Below are 14,514 nucleotides of genomic sequence, written 5' to 3'. Positions count from 1 at the left end.
TGTCGGACCCCTCGTGCGAGTCACTGTATAGTCTTAGATCGTTGTAGGGTGCTTTTCAACCATAGCGCATTGGAAACCACAAGGAGTATTGCGAAATGATTTTTGCCCTTGTTTCTAATATGAAGCAGACTACGCATCATGTCGACCTAGATTTGTCAAGTGAAAGTCTCGCGTTAAAACATGGCATCGGGAATAAGGTAGATTCGTCCAAAAATGTAACCTAGCGCGGCCCTTCCTAAAATATTAGCCTGGAGAGGTCCCTGTTGATAACTTACGTCTGCAGCTTCTTTCAATACGCTTTCGTTATAGACCTCTTCTTCCAAATGTTAAAGAAAGAGTAGTCTTGTCCAACAGCAAATTTACGTTCGGATTTAAAGTCACAAAATGATCGTTATCTACTGCGTGCCCTCACCATGAGAAGTCAAAACGAGTTTTACCAGCGGAATCGACAAAATTATTTCCGCACGATCATTTTGTTGACATCATTATCCTGTCAAAACACAACCTTATTAGTGTTTCGACACCGTTTTGTTAAAATTTGCATTTCTAATCACGCAAACGGACTTGGATCATCAGCGCCAATCGAGGAGTTCATCACTCTCAGATTCCCGGTCCACCTATTAAGGATTACGCTTTGTAATTTTAGGGCTGTCAAGAGTAAGCCTTTAAAGATTACGCATAATGATTTTTGTAAAAAACAATTAAGGGGGCATTCTCGTTCACTGATTACAATTAGTGGCTGGCTCCTCGACGAAAGGTTGGAACAATTACATTTCGAAATAATGGCATTTACAAGAAGCAATCACAGTTTGTTATTAAAGTCGTTATAGAGTCCAATTTGTTTTACACGCACATTTGCTATATCTAAAGCAGAATGTCGACAGCATTTTGACGCCATGAAGTTAAAATGTTAATTTTTAAAGGCGAATTTTAAATCATGATTTTCTAGATCAAAAATAAGCTTTCGCGACAATACCGGTATTAATGTTCAGTCAAAATCAGTTTTTCGTCTTTTCAGGCTTTAAACCTTCGAGAAGCGGATATCTAAATGAGTTTGATATTTGTCTCTCATTTTCTTTAAGTTTTAACAGCTCAAAGTAAAAGTATTTGAGTTACTCCCTCTTAAGTCAATTTTATTCTTTTAATGCTTGTTTTAAAACGGTCCGAGTTGAAGCTTTTCAATTTTCGTTTTTTGTTATCTTCAAAAGCGCGTCTAAAGTTCGAAAGAAAAGGCCAAAAGGAAAATATTGGAAAACGTTCATTGAAAATGGCCCTTAATTTAAAGTCAGGGATATAGTTAGGAAAAAGCACGGTCGTTTACTTTAACGCGGACAGTTTAGCCGTTGCTCTGTATGTACCCGTACTCTAAGGGGCACTTGCTAAATCTATGCAAGACTTAGGCTTCGTCTCTAGTTGTTCGTGGGTCCTTGGTAGTGGTTCGCCCGAGAAGGAGCTGCCAAGACTGGCCTTTCTAACTCGGAGTCTCCCATCTATAAGAGGGGTCGGACTTCGGCCAAAATCCTAAAATCCCTTTGGAAATTCTAAAATCCAAGCTAAAATCCTAAAATCCAAATGAAAATCCAAGTTAAAATCCTAAAATCCAAGTAAAAATCCTAAAATCCCTTTCAAAATAAAAAAAACTCAAAATCACGAAATTTGTATTAAAATCTAAAATAGCTTTTTGCTAAAAGTCGCGGCGATCGGCTAGGGTTACGAGAAACCTCTAGCCTCCCAATGGCACGGCTTCCACCAAAGGATAACGAAATTGCGGGTTTGCTTATCCCTAAATTCCAAAGTTGTCAAAGAGGCATACGCTTGAATTCAAAGATCAACAATAGTTATGTTTAAAATGACTTTTGGAATAAAGGTATATTAATGACGATTATTTAATTTTATTTTTATAAAAAAAATCTGGTAATTGCGTCTCCACTTGGAGAGGTTTATTTTTGTTTCCCAACTTGTCTTATCATTTAATATGAACCAATTGCCTCATAAATTTACAAAATCAGTGAAAAAGATGGTCGCTAGAGAGTATGGGTGGCCTTATAACCCAGGTTTTACCCCCCTTCTTTCCCCCTTTCAGGGGGGGGGGGTAAAACCTGGGTTATAAAGCCATCCCGGGGGGGGGGAATTAATGACGTCACGTGATGGTGTTGGAGGGGGGGAATGGGGGTTGAATTGATGACGTCACGTGATGTTGTTGGCGGGAAATTTGAATTGTTGAGCCACATGGTGGTGGTTTTCTTGATGACGACACGGCTAATTTTTGATGACGTCAAGTGGCTGGTACCTTTAGGGATAGGCTTATGCTATTGTAGATCCTGGTAGGCTTATGCTATGGTAGATCCTGAAAGATAGGCTTATGCTAGGTTATTCTAGGCTTATGCTAGTTTAAAACAATCGGATTTTAAATCAAAAACATTTAATTAGCGTGATAATAACATACATAATTAAGTTGAATTAATAATAAATTGGTTAAATATTTAAAAAAACCTCCTTAAACTTGATTCAAGCCATATCTGAAGATGTTTTTTTCCTATACCGGACTAATAAAGCGCCGTTGGTAGGAAGTCGAACCCTGGAATGGAAACTCAAATGTTGTTGAAACAACACAGAGTTGGACGCATTACCATCAGGCAACCACACGGTTTGTTAATAAGCTCCTTTTACACTTTTTTAGTCGCCGTATATGATTTTGAAATTGTTTAGCAATTTTCATATCGTTAATTTTTCGATTTGCGGTAAAAGCTTTAAGGAAGGCTTTCGTACTTTTCTTCTTACTTCTATGAATAAGATAGAGGGCGCTATACTGCCCGCATACGCTACTTTCTAACCTCTGAAGTTGTCTGGTAACCTTAGGTAACCTATTTGATGCGAAAACACCCAAAAAGTTGGGCGTATCTGATAAAGCGTGAATCAAGTCTACGGTGGTGGTTGCTGACATTTTAATAATCTACAATTACGTTTCTATTTTTATCGATTTGAATCATGCTTTGAAATTCGGCGTATACAATGCAGACTGCGGCTTCCGACAAAGGTTTAGCGAATCCCATGTCCAATCTTAATTGTCCTTGCTTAACGGGGTTCCAGTGGTTTGTTTCACTAGCAGATAGGTCCGGTGTCAGATCAAAAGCGTAGAGGGTTAACCCGTTGGGAAACTCGTCGGGAGTAATATCGTTACCGTCGTCTTTATAATGAATACCCGTGCCCGCGAACAATGTTTGATAAGCTTGTATATACAAGTTTTTACCGAAATCAGGAGTCAACGGTTTCGAAGGTATTTGTTCGTTATCGAGATACAGAGACAAAAAATTTAAATCCCAAGTTTTAAAGTAAAAGGGATTCAGAGCGTAACTGCCCTTGAACGCCGCGTTGGATACTATTCCAATAATGACGCGATTAGGCTGAGGGCCTAGATATATATTGTTAAAACTCTCGGTGCTACTTCCGGTAGAGATAGTTTTAGTTTTAAGTTCGGTGCGCGTAAAATTATATTTGGCAGTACCGTTATTAAGCGCTGCTTCATGCGCTAACAATATTTTAGGACTGAGTTTAATTTTACGTACCGCGATTGCAGCGTTTAGTATCATGACTTTACAGTTTTTGATAGTGGCTGTTTCGTCACACATTAAGGCAAACTCGTCCTTGTTGCGAGTAAACACGACTTTAAGGTCCACCCCGTTTAAGAGATATTCGGGAATATTAAACACGTCACTAAACACGGGTGTAAAAAATTCAATCACGGCCGATTTAGCAGTTTTAGTCATTCGAGCGACAAACCTTTATTTGAAAAGTCGTCGATTTTTCCGGCTTCGTCCTTTTCCCATCCGGCCATCATGAGGTGAGATTTTTTGGCCGCGGGTCCGTAATTTGAGACAGTTTCGATAAAAGAAGTGAAGGCGTAGTTTTGAGCGGCTGAAGAAACTCGGGTATTGTTCAAGAAAACATCGCAAGTTCTCCACAATGCATGGCCAGCGTTGTTCACGAAAGCTACCACGGCGGCATCAGGAAGATCACTTCCATCTTCGTTGGTGATTTTGACTTTGTTGTAATGCATGGTGTGGGCTACATCGATGTAGCTATCTCCATTGCCCGAGATGAGGTATTCGAGGGTAGAGCTATCACCAATGGCCGCCAAGGGTTTGGCCCATACACCTTGAGCATGTTCGACACTAGTTTGAATCGGCACAGGGGCAAAAATGTCCAATTCACTCTTAAGAGCTTGGAGAGAAAACATGATTTTTTCAGGAGCTAAATATATAGCGTGGCGTCTGCTTTGAATGACGGTGATAAACTGATAGGCGTTTAACTTTACGTCTCTTTATCATTAATCCTGAACCTTGCTGAGCAGCAGTCATGTTCTCATAAGTTTCCTGCAATCTCTTTTTCGCGGCACTTTTCACATTCTGACCTTGCATTACGTCACCAAGAATCTTTTGTCCCGTACTAATGGCTCTAGGTGCCAGATACTTTGCACCTCTAATTAATAAGGGGCGTGCCCATCTAAATCACCCTTTCAGGGCGCTCCCAATCCCGTGACGTTTTTGGTGGGGGGTCCTGACAAATACTTTTGACACCCCTCCACCCCCTACCTGATCTAAATAATACCTCCTATACTCGCAACGAGACTCTAATGTTTGGGGTTTTGGCATGGTCTAAAGTGTAGTTTACAGGTCGACGTTCCAAACTCGAATGACGCGGCTTGGCCTAAACTATTCCTTATATCAATGTCTATAGTATCAAAGTAACGTTTAGCAACTTTAACGTAATGGGGAGAGTTAAGTGATTTAGTTATAGTCGAACCGTGAGGTTTTTCGCTGTCTACGCCTACTATACGAAGTAGCGGGGCTACCGTATCGCCTATAAATTCATTAGCTACTATATCGGAATAAATAAACAATTGGTCGGGAATATAATAATTTAAATTAGCGGGAACAGAGCTTCTATACGATTGGCTGGTTTTATCTGAAGGGCAAGAGAAAGACGTACTTTGGCCTTTTGGGGTTTTAAATCCTAATATCCTTTTCAAAGTGGGAGAAAGAGCCAAGATACCGTTAGGTTGAATAGTTAAAGAAATGTAATCAGAGAGGGGATCCGAATCAAATTTACACTTTGAACCGTATTGAAAGCCGTTTAATCCGGAAGCTATTTGTTTAAGGAGGGCTTCTAATGAATTGTAATAACCCCCGGGAACTATAAAGGCCTCGGCTTTAACAATTGGCTGTGATTTTCCGTCCCGACCTTTTTTATTTTCATGCGAGACCACCTGAACGTGACCTTCCTCACTGGGTATGTTAAAAAAGGACATTGGGTACAAAACATCTACTAGAGCAACCTCCCAGTCCTCCCCGATCAGCTCTATAGCCTGGGGCAACTTGGTAGTGTACGAAGACGTCTTATTGTTGTCATAAATTTTCATGCTAGCGTTGCTTGGTAGCGTTAGGTAAAAGGGAGACTACATCTTTAGCCGGAATCCAACAATTCATAGGAGGGGGATAGCCTAACCACTTTACAAAAAGCTCCTTTTGTCCTCTCCTAGTCCGCTTACGAATTACTTTCTCGATCTTGTACGTCTCGGGTCTAGCTACCGACTGAAGTTCCATCCCGTAAAACACCCCCTTTATTGGTTCCCCGTTTAAATCTTCTACTTTGAATACCGGAGGGCGTCTCTCTATTTTTCCCACTATTTTAAAAACCTCTATTGTGTAAGTTCGCTCGTACCCTTTTTCAAAAATCATCTTATTTCTACTTACTCGAACGTATTCGCCCACCTTTAATTTTTTCCCGTAAACTTTCCTTTCGCTAAAGTACTTTCCGTATACATTTTTAAAAACCTGAAGGACATTGGTTCCAGTAACTTCCAAAAGGAGTCATTTTTATTGCGGAATTCTCAGTTGTAAAAAATATAACCCCTTTCTCCTTCAAGTATCCTTGTAATTGGGAATTTCTAAATTCGGTACCTTTATCCCTCTGTAGCTTCCTAGGAACCCTTTCTCTAAAGACAGACTTAAAAGCCTCAACCGTTTCAACACCGCTTTTTGATTTTAAAGGTACGGCCCAAGCTCTTCTGCTAAAGCAATCTATTACGGTTAATATGTATTTGTACCCGTCGTTGTGCGACTCAAAGAACGCATGTCGTTCAAATCCGCCTGATATTGATCTCCTATGTTAGTTACAACCACCTTGTTTCTTTTAAACTTTCTAAAAACTCTCTTATGTAAAGGATACTCATATTTTCCCTTTAACCAATCTAGTAATTGTTTCTTACTAATCCCCTTTTATTTCACTGCTAAATATAATTTTTCAGCACCCCCGAAACTGGCGGGGTGGGAAGGGTTAAAGTAGATACCTTCTAAAATTCTGGGGATTTTACGTACGCTGCCCATTTCGGAGACTCGGTTTTAATTTTTTAGCTGCTGCCTTGACACTAACTTTGGGAGCTCTAGTTCCTTTGATTTTAATTTGATGGGGTATTGTATACGAGGCTAGAGGGGAAAAACTAGAAAGTAGGTTTGTAAATGCGTAAAAACCTCTAGGTTTTGGGTCTTTGTTAGAGGAAGGCTTGACAAATTCTAAAGCTATATCTCTAATATTCGAGCCGGGTATTATTGCATCATTAACTATAACTTCCCCACTATCTGTCCACCTAAGCTTTTCAGGGGTAGTGGACATCTGATCAACGATAATTTGTACAAGCCCTTTATATTTAAGGGGGATATTGTCTAACCAAGCCAAGTTATAATAGTTGGATGTCGGTTGGGGGACCGTGGGTATAGGTTGCCTAGCGATAATATGTAAATTATTTTATCTTTGTAGAGTCTGTTCGTATAAGCGCCATTTTGAGGATTCGTCTAAATCTTTACGAGCTAAAATAACATTCATTTCATTGTCCAATTCCGAAACTACTTGTTGTTGGGGGTGTGGGAACGGGTCGCTTCTAAAGGTAGAGCTAGGGACAAGGACCATTTTCTGAGCGTACTGCATTTTTACTGACTACCTCCTGTTATGGCGCCGATAATAGAGCAAACCAGAGGGAAAAGGAAAGAAAAGAAACTACAACCCTCCTGAACTAGTATATCACGTTTTGTTTTGGCTTTTATTTAATTTAACGTTACCGTGTAAGGTATTTTCAACCCACTCTGCGATTGCGTCAATTAAGGGTTTCTTGGCGTTACGTAATATGATCCTACGATGTTTTCGAGGGGAATTGGCAATAACGGAGAGCAAATATCTTTGCGACCGAACGGCATAAGACATAGTGACTAAATGAAGAGATGGCTAAACACCCGTCTATTATTATAATTATTTGGGAATGTAAACTTTGCAAGGGTTGTCGGGAAATATTCCAGTCCTAAGTCTATGATTCTCGGGGCATCTTTGGTGTAGATCGAATAATAAATATCCGAAAGGTAAACTAGTAGCGTCACGGTAGGTATCGACAGCGAAACGCCATTTATCGGCAAACATTTGTCTAGCTATTATTGAACTTTGCAATTTGTCTCTAGGAGATTTCATAAGAATAAGATAATGAGCGTTCAAAGAAACATCTCTAGAGTCTTTGGATGGAATACGTTTTGGACGATATAAATTACACTCAACTTGCGATGATGCGTTCCCTTGGTAAAAAGAGAACCAACTTCTCCTTTGTTCTCGGTCATCAAGTCATCAATGATTAAAAGGCAAGGCTTACCGCCTGTATATTCTGATAAATCTGGCATACCTTGTTTGAAAACCACAAATTTTCTCAAACTTTCGAAAAAAGGTTGCCATTCACCGTAGAACCAATGTATTTCGCTTATATTAGGGGGAAAACATGGCTTCCCTGTTCTCTAATATTTTTAAAACTAATTGAGTTTTCCCGCTTTGAGACGGGCCTGCTATCACCATGTTAAAAGGATGGTAGAAAGGATACATGACCTTACACTTTGACTTTCAACGAACGAATGAGATAAAGATTGTAAAGTGTTTGTATATATATATATATATAGATGAGATCGACACGTAAAATGAACAATTGCAATTTCGAAAATACATGGGGTATTTAAGGAAGCATTGACGAAAAAATTAGTTAATCCCAGGACATTTCACCGAGACGAAAATGACTAATTGACAATATTGATAAAAAAAAAACAATATGGCTAGACTTTATATAACGACTAAATACATGTTGACTAGATAAATATATAAATAAATTAATATCACCGGGACTGACTAGATAAATAAATAAATAAATAAATAAAAAAGAAGAGACCCCTCACAGAAATAGATACTGTCGAATGTACTCAAACTCGGTAACCGTTAGGTAGCGTGCGGAAATCTTCAATTAACCTAACCTTATCCACCACAGTTCTATAAACCTTGGATTGGTCGACACTTATTACAGTGTGATCAGCCTTTCGGCGTATTTGCTTGGGGATTGGTACTTGGATTGGTTCCGCCGGCGGTTCGTAAATGCCTATAAGTCCCATTAACCGATCCATGTTAACCAAATCTCTGGTGGTATGGTTAAGTCGGAACCCATTAACCTTCATCTCGACGGCTGTCGATCCGGTATCAGGGTTCACAACTCGGTATGCGTAGTTCTTACATCCACCACTCGCATATTCTTCGATGTAGGCCGCGGGTCCGTACTTTTCAAGCTTACTGGTCATTTCACCTAGGAAATTCCCAGTTTCGATTTCGACGCCCCCTGGTGTGTAAACGTACAGTTTCGAATCAGTGTCTGTATATAAAACAGACTCACCCAAGCGTTCGAGGTAGGAATAAAGCTTAATCCTGGCCATGGCAGTGGTGTAGGCTGCGATCGGAACACTGAAATTTTTATTAATTGGGTCAATCTCGTTGATATAACACCACTTAGCAACGCAAATGTCGTCGCTAACTGGTATCAACGTCTTGACCTCAATTGCTGGGTCATAGAACAAGTTAAAGAACTTCTGTGGATCATCGAAGACTTCTACCTTGTCAAGGCGAGTCCTCTCACCAAATTTGCCCCAAAACGAATTCAAACACAGTTTGGCGATGGTACGCTTGCCAGCGTTCTTCTCGATACAGCTAGGATCAAGTTTTACCCCTTCCTTTTCGTAGTACTCGGCTACGTATTGATCTTTCTGCGCTTGGGTTACTACGTCAGAAGGCCAGCCGCTACTTTCCTGTTTTAGCTTCAGAAAGCAGTTGACGTAATTGTTAAAAAGCCCGCCACTTTTTGTTAAGGGGTCGTACTGAGATATTTTGTACGACCAGGCTTCGTGGATTTTAACAACCACGTAACTCTTTCTAACTGCTAAATGGACTTCGTCCGCCACAAACGTCCCCCTAATAACTCTTTCCTCGTCGGAATGTGTGCAATCCCCCTGATATTTGTTTTCAGCGCACAGCTGACACAGGGCAAAGCCCAATTTCCCCCCCCCCGATCTTTTGGGGTAAAACGGGGTGGAAGAGGTTACGAGGGGGCAGGATATCCAGTTTAATAAAACCTTCAATCTCGTTAATGGGTGGGAAGCTGTCTGTCAAGATCGTAGGGTGGCCGTATGGTAGTTTACCGTATTTGTTACACCATGGATACAGACTAGTGACGTCGACATATCGAATCTCCTCTCCTGGCTTAACCTTGTGATGAAGACATAGAGCGGAAGTACGTCCCCCGAAAAATGCGTTACGGGTATTGAGTGGTGCCCACGCATCGATTTGGATATGAATAGAAGATAGAAAGGTGTTAATTTCGGGCTTTTGCTCCCTCAATTTGTGGAATTTCGATTACCTTATACCCCACCTCCCTAAGCCTCTTATTACGCTTGAAATCGAGGTAGAGCACCCGCCCCCGCACATTCGTCCAATGGTATTTCCGCTGCCTCGGCTAATTCCTCCGCCATCTTAGTAAGCCTCTCTCCTGATTTTTTACTAATATCGGTACGACATAGTGTTTTGAAATCCGCCTCGAGGCTTTTGTCAAGGGGATGCATTGTATGACCCCTGTGTATTCTAGCAAAAACTAGAGAATAAGGGAAGCATAGCCGATCGTTGTTTTTGATTTGTATAATACATTTCTTCTCCCTGGCAAAAGTCTCGAAGCTACAGATTCCAATAGCCTTTCCTCGGCGAGCGCCTTGGTGCAACCTCACACGCTGTATGGTTATTCCTATAGAACCGAGAAAAAACTTTGATCCTCCTTCGGAATTATACGCCTTATCAGCGACTACTTCTAGTATGAATCCAATATCTATTTGATCCCTTCTTCTAAAACTAAAGTCTGCGGTTTGAATGCCTGGATTATTAATGCTTGTCATTGAAATTGCAATCATGTCATCGGGCAAACAGTCGTCCAAAACGTATTCTAGGAAGTCGCTTACAGATTCGACGATGTTATTGTCAAATTGTACTTCCATTTCCCATCCATCAAGATTAAAATTGGGGAAGGACACTACACCGCTAGAAAGTACGTTTACACCTGGTGGTGCAACTAGCGGAGATGGAGGTGGAGGAGAAAGAACCCCACCCTCTAACTGTCCTTCCCCCAAATCCATTGACTCATTCTGAGATGGAGCTATAGGAGGGGTAGTATAACCGTATAAGAAAGAAACATCGTCGTTTTGAAACGCCTCTTCCAGAGGCGATAAAGGAGGAGAAGGGCTATTGTTTGCCATAGACTGCGGGGTAATGTTAAACATAGACGGGGGTGTAGAATAGTTTGCCATAAACGTGTCATCGGCATTTAAAAAGGCTATTTCTAACGAGTCTGGAAAGTCGACTAAAAAACTATCAACTTCAATAGGGAGTTCAATTTCTACATTAGAGTTGGCTATTGCGATAATTTAAAAATACAGATACCACAAAATACTAATAATAAATCTGAATAGGCCTAAATAATAATACTAAAACACAAAAATATACTAAAACAATAAAACAGTAATGTACTTATAAAAAACTAAAATGAAAGTACTTATAAAAAATTGAAAGTACTTATAAAAATTTAAGTACTTGTAAAATACTAAGTTAAAAATTCTAAAACACTTGTAAAAAATTGAAAATACTTGTAAAACTAAATGAAAATACTAAAACACTTGTAAAAACTAAGTTAAAATACTAAAATACTTATAAAAAATTTAAAATACTAAAACACGTGTTAAAAATACTAAAGCACTATGATATGGGCACGGAAAAACTCACAAGTGTTGTTTGGGAGCAGAAGATTTCTTGGCTTGCATCAACAGCGGTCAGAACTAAACTGATGAGTAGCCTAGAGTGATCCGCCCTTTTATACTTTCGTGATACAATTAGAAAAAAAATAGATCCCCTCATTGTCATAAACATGTCTTAACACGTTTGGGCTAGTCATAAAACACTCTAAATAAAAATTCCACTGATAACAATACAACTGGTTCGACCACGCCCCCTTTTAAGGTCCTAAACCATCTGGTGTCGGGACCAATTAAAGAATTGACAAAATAAATTCTTTTGTTAGTGTTCAGCCCTCTTTTATGGCCATAGAAGTCTTGGAATGACCCAAAAAGACAAAGGGAATAGATGCTTTTGTTCAAGTTCAGTCCCCCCCTTTTCAAGTTCATAAACCAACCTGTGGGGTGGCCCAATTAAAGAAAAATAAATTCCAATGCATCTCAGGGACCCGAGGTCATTCACCCCTCCCTAAAGCCATAAATGATTTTGAGGAACTGTCAAGACTGAAAATAGGAATGATTTTGATAAATTTAATTAGAATTTATTTCAACGCTTTAAACATTTGAAATGTTTTTTTTCAAATGACGCGTTTCGTGTTGTTAAAATGTAATGAATACGACTGTTTTCGTTCCGATGGATTATTCAATTCCCTATGTATTCCTATGGGATTTTAGGAATTTTAAATGACGCGTTTCGCGTGGGTATAATGCAATGTAAATGTTCAAAAACGTTTTACTTTTAACACGAAATGTGTTGAGAAAAACTAAGTAACACCCTACACTATCACCACTGAAAAGGTTTTATCAAGGATGTAGTAGGTATAATAGCATTACAAAGAACAAATTAAGGAAAAAATTATATTTATTTCGAGTTACATTTCAAGTTTTTTGATTGGTTCTTTTATAATTTAGAAACGTAATAAGGTGTGGAATATATTACAATAATAGGACCTAACTTTCATGTCGCAAAAGTTCTTGAATAAACATTTCAATTATAGCTTTCTCGAGATTAACGCGTTTAATTCTTAGTACAATATCGTCATTCGCAGTAAGTGTTGTTGGTATGGGTTGGGTTGGCGGAATGACTTTTTCTTTCTCCCACTCTTCTTGAGGGGCATCTCTGTACTTTCTGTTTGGTGGCATGTCTTTAGTCAATGGGTTTTGGATGAATATACGCATGTTATTTGTTGGTAATCCTTGAAGTAATGGACAGTCTGCCTTGAATTTCTGATGCTCTTCGAAAACATTGTCGTTAGGTTCCCATCCTCGTAGCGTTAAGTCACAAAAATGGCATTTAACAGCGTCCGTCCCCGAACTTAAATAGTAAAACCCATGACGGGCTAGTTCTGACGGTTTTACAAACGTACTCGCAAATGCACCAAACGTTTCTAGACGGGTAATTTCTCGATTCATCTTATCCTGGCGGTGTCTAACAATCTAATGAGGTCCTGACCAAATCAGACGCTATTTATACCCCAAATAAGGGGATGAAAGGTTAGATTCTAATGGATGCTGTTACTAAGCAGACGTTAATTCGCGAAGCTCTTCCAAAGCCAGGGAAAATACTGGCAGTTACTTTCATCCTAGTAACTGTATTCCTAGTTGAATTTGCATTTCGGTATTTTAAAAATATTACTTTAATTTCGGGTAACGCAACAAAGACAAAACATGTTGAGACTTCGGGGCAAACACCTGGAATCAATTAAATGTTTCGTAGTATGAAGAGTCGCCAACTAACAAAGCAATAAATCCGAAAATAGATTCCATTCATAACAATACAACTGATTCGACCATGCCCCTAAACCCATTAAGACACGTCTATATAGTAAAAATAAAAACGGATGGGGATAAATTCTTTTGTTCAAGTTCTGTCCCTTTTTATGGCCATAGACCCGTCAACGCGTGGTTACGTATAAATAAAAAAAGCCGATGGAATGTCTTAACACGTTTGTGTGAGTCATAACTCAATCTAAATACAGATTCCATTGATAACAATGCAACTAGTTTAGCCACGCCCCCTTTTAAGGTACTAAACCATCTGGCCAATAAAGGGCAATAAAAAAAGAAAAGCACCAGTCAATATACCCTCAGGCTAATTACCAACCCCGCACTCAAGAAAATCACGCAATAAAGATCATTCAGTCCTCAGCTTTTAAGCCGTAAAGACCTGTAGCAAGAATGTCCACCAAAGTAGGAGCTTACCGCGTGAACGCCCGTGTTAGACTCGGGGCTGAATGCTCTGCCGTTTTCGGGGTCAATGGATTCAAGCCAAGCCTACTTTTGACAAAGGACGGAACAATTCTCACCATCTCGTAAGACGTTTTGAAGGAATTTATGGAGGAGTGGACGGAGATCTATTCAGCTATAGAAAGTGGTGACTGGGGTAATTATCGTTACTTGAACTTGAAAATAACAAGACGGCCCAAGGGCTCGTAATAGTAGCCATATAGTACGAGTGAATAGCCCCTCTATACCCTACCCTAATGAGTGGATAACCCCTCTATACCTTACCCTAATGAGTGAATAGCGTTATCTTTTTCTATGCTTAATTGATTTACCGTGCATAAAATCAGAGTTAATAGCCCTCGATTCCGGCAAATCGAAGAACAGATAGTTTTTAGTGATAATCCCCTTAATGAGTTCACAACATAGACTTATGCCGATGCACACTTATCGCATCTTATTAATTTCTAACAAGGACTTATGCCCAGAAACTTTTGAAAGGGAAAGTTTAGTTATAGTGATTATTCCCTCGAATTACCTTTAGCAATGCTAAAATGATCAAACGCATAACGCTCATTTAACACTATGTTAGCTTTATCTAAACCCACATTTGAATTAACCGCCAAAACTTTCCAGTCAAACATAACATAAATGACGATAGCTACCGAACGAGAACGAAACACATGAGGAGCGCGCAAGGAAACGGGGAAAATCGTTATCTATTTAATTAGCACATAAATAAAAGGAAATAAATATAAAAAGCCCAAACATTTAAATTCATAAGTATCCGACCCCACAGATAAAAATTCAAAAGTTTCCGACCCCACAGATTAAGAGGTACCCCACCCCACATCACATTTTAGAGATAAAAATAAATAATAAAAACTCGGAGTTTCTATCAAGTCTCTATGGTTTAGTGGTTAGAATGTCTGTCTTCTGCGCCAGCGACCCTGGTTCGATTCACGTGCCTGACCTGAAAAATTTTAATTAAAATTAAATCTCTAACCGAGCCCAGTTACCCCTATGGGTGGGTTGTGCTATTATAAAGTTCCTTTTAAGCTAAAATCTGACGATAACGAAAGCGAAAACTCCAGCCACGACTACTACTACTACTATT

This window comes from Phalangium opilio, unplaced genomic scaffold (genome assembly GCF_054372755.1).
Source record: "Phalangium opilio isolate 3A_F unplaced genomic scaffold, DU_Popi_V2 ptg000053l_1, whole genome shotgun sequence".
NCBI classification, from domain to species: domain Eukaryota; kingdom Metazoa; phylum Arthropoda; class Arachnida; order Opiliones; family Phalangiidae; genus Phalangium; species Phalangium opilio.
The sequence above is the reverse complement of the archived record's forward strand: the minus strand, read 5'-3'. Positions refer to the sequence as shown.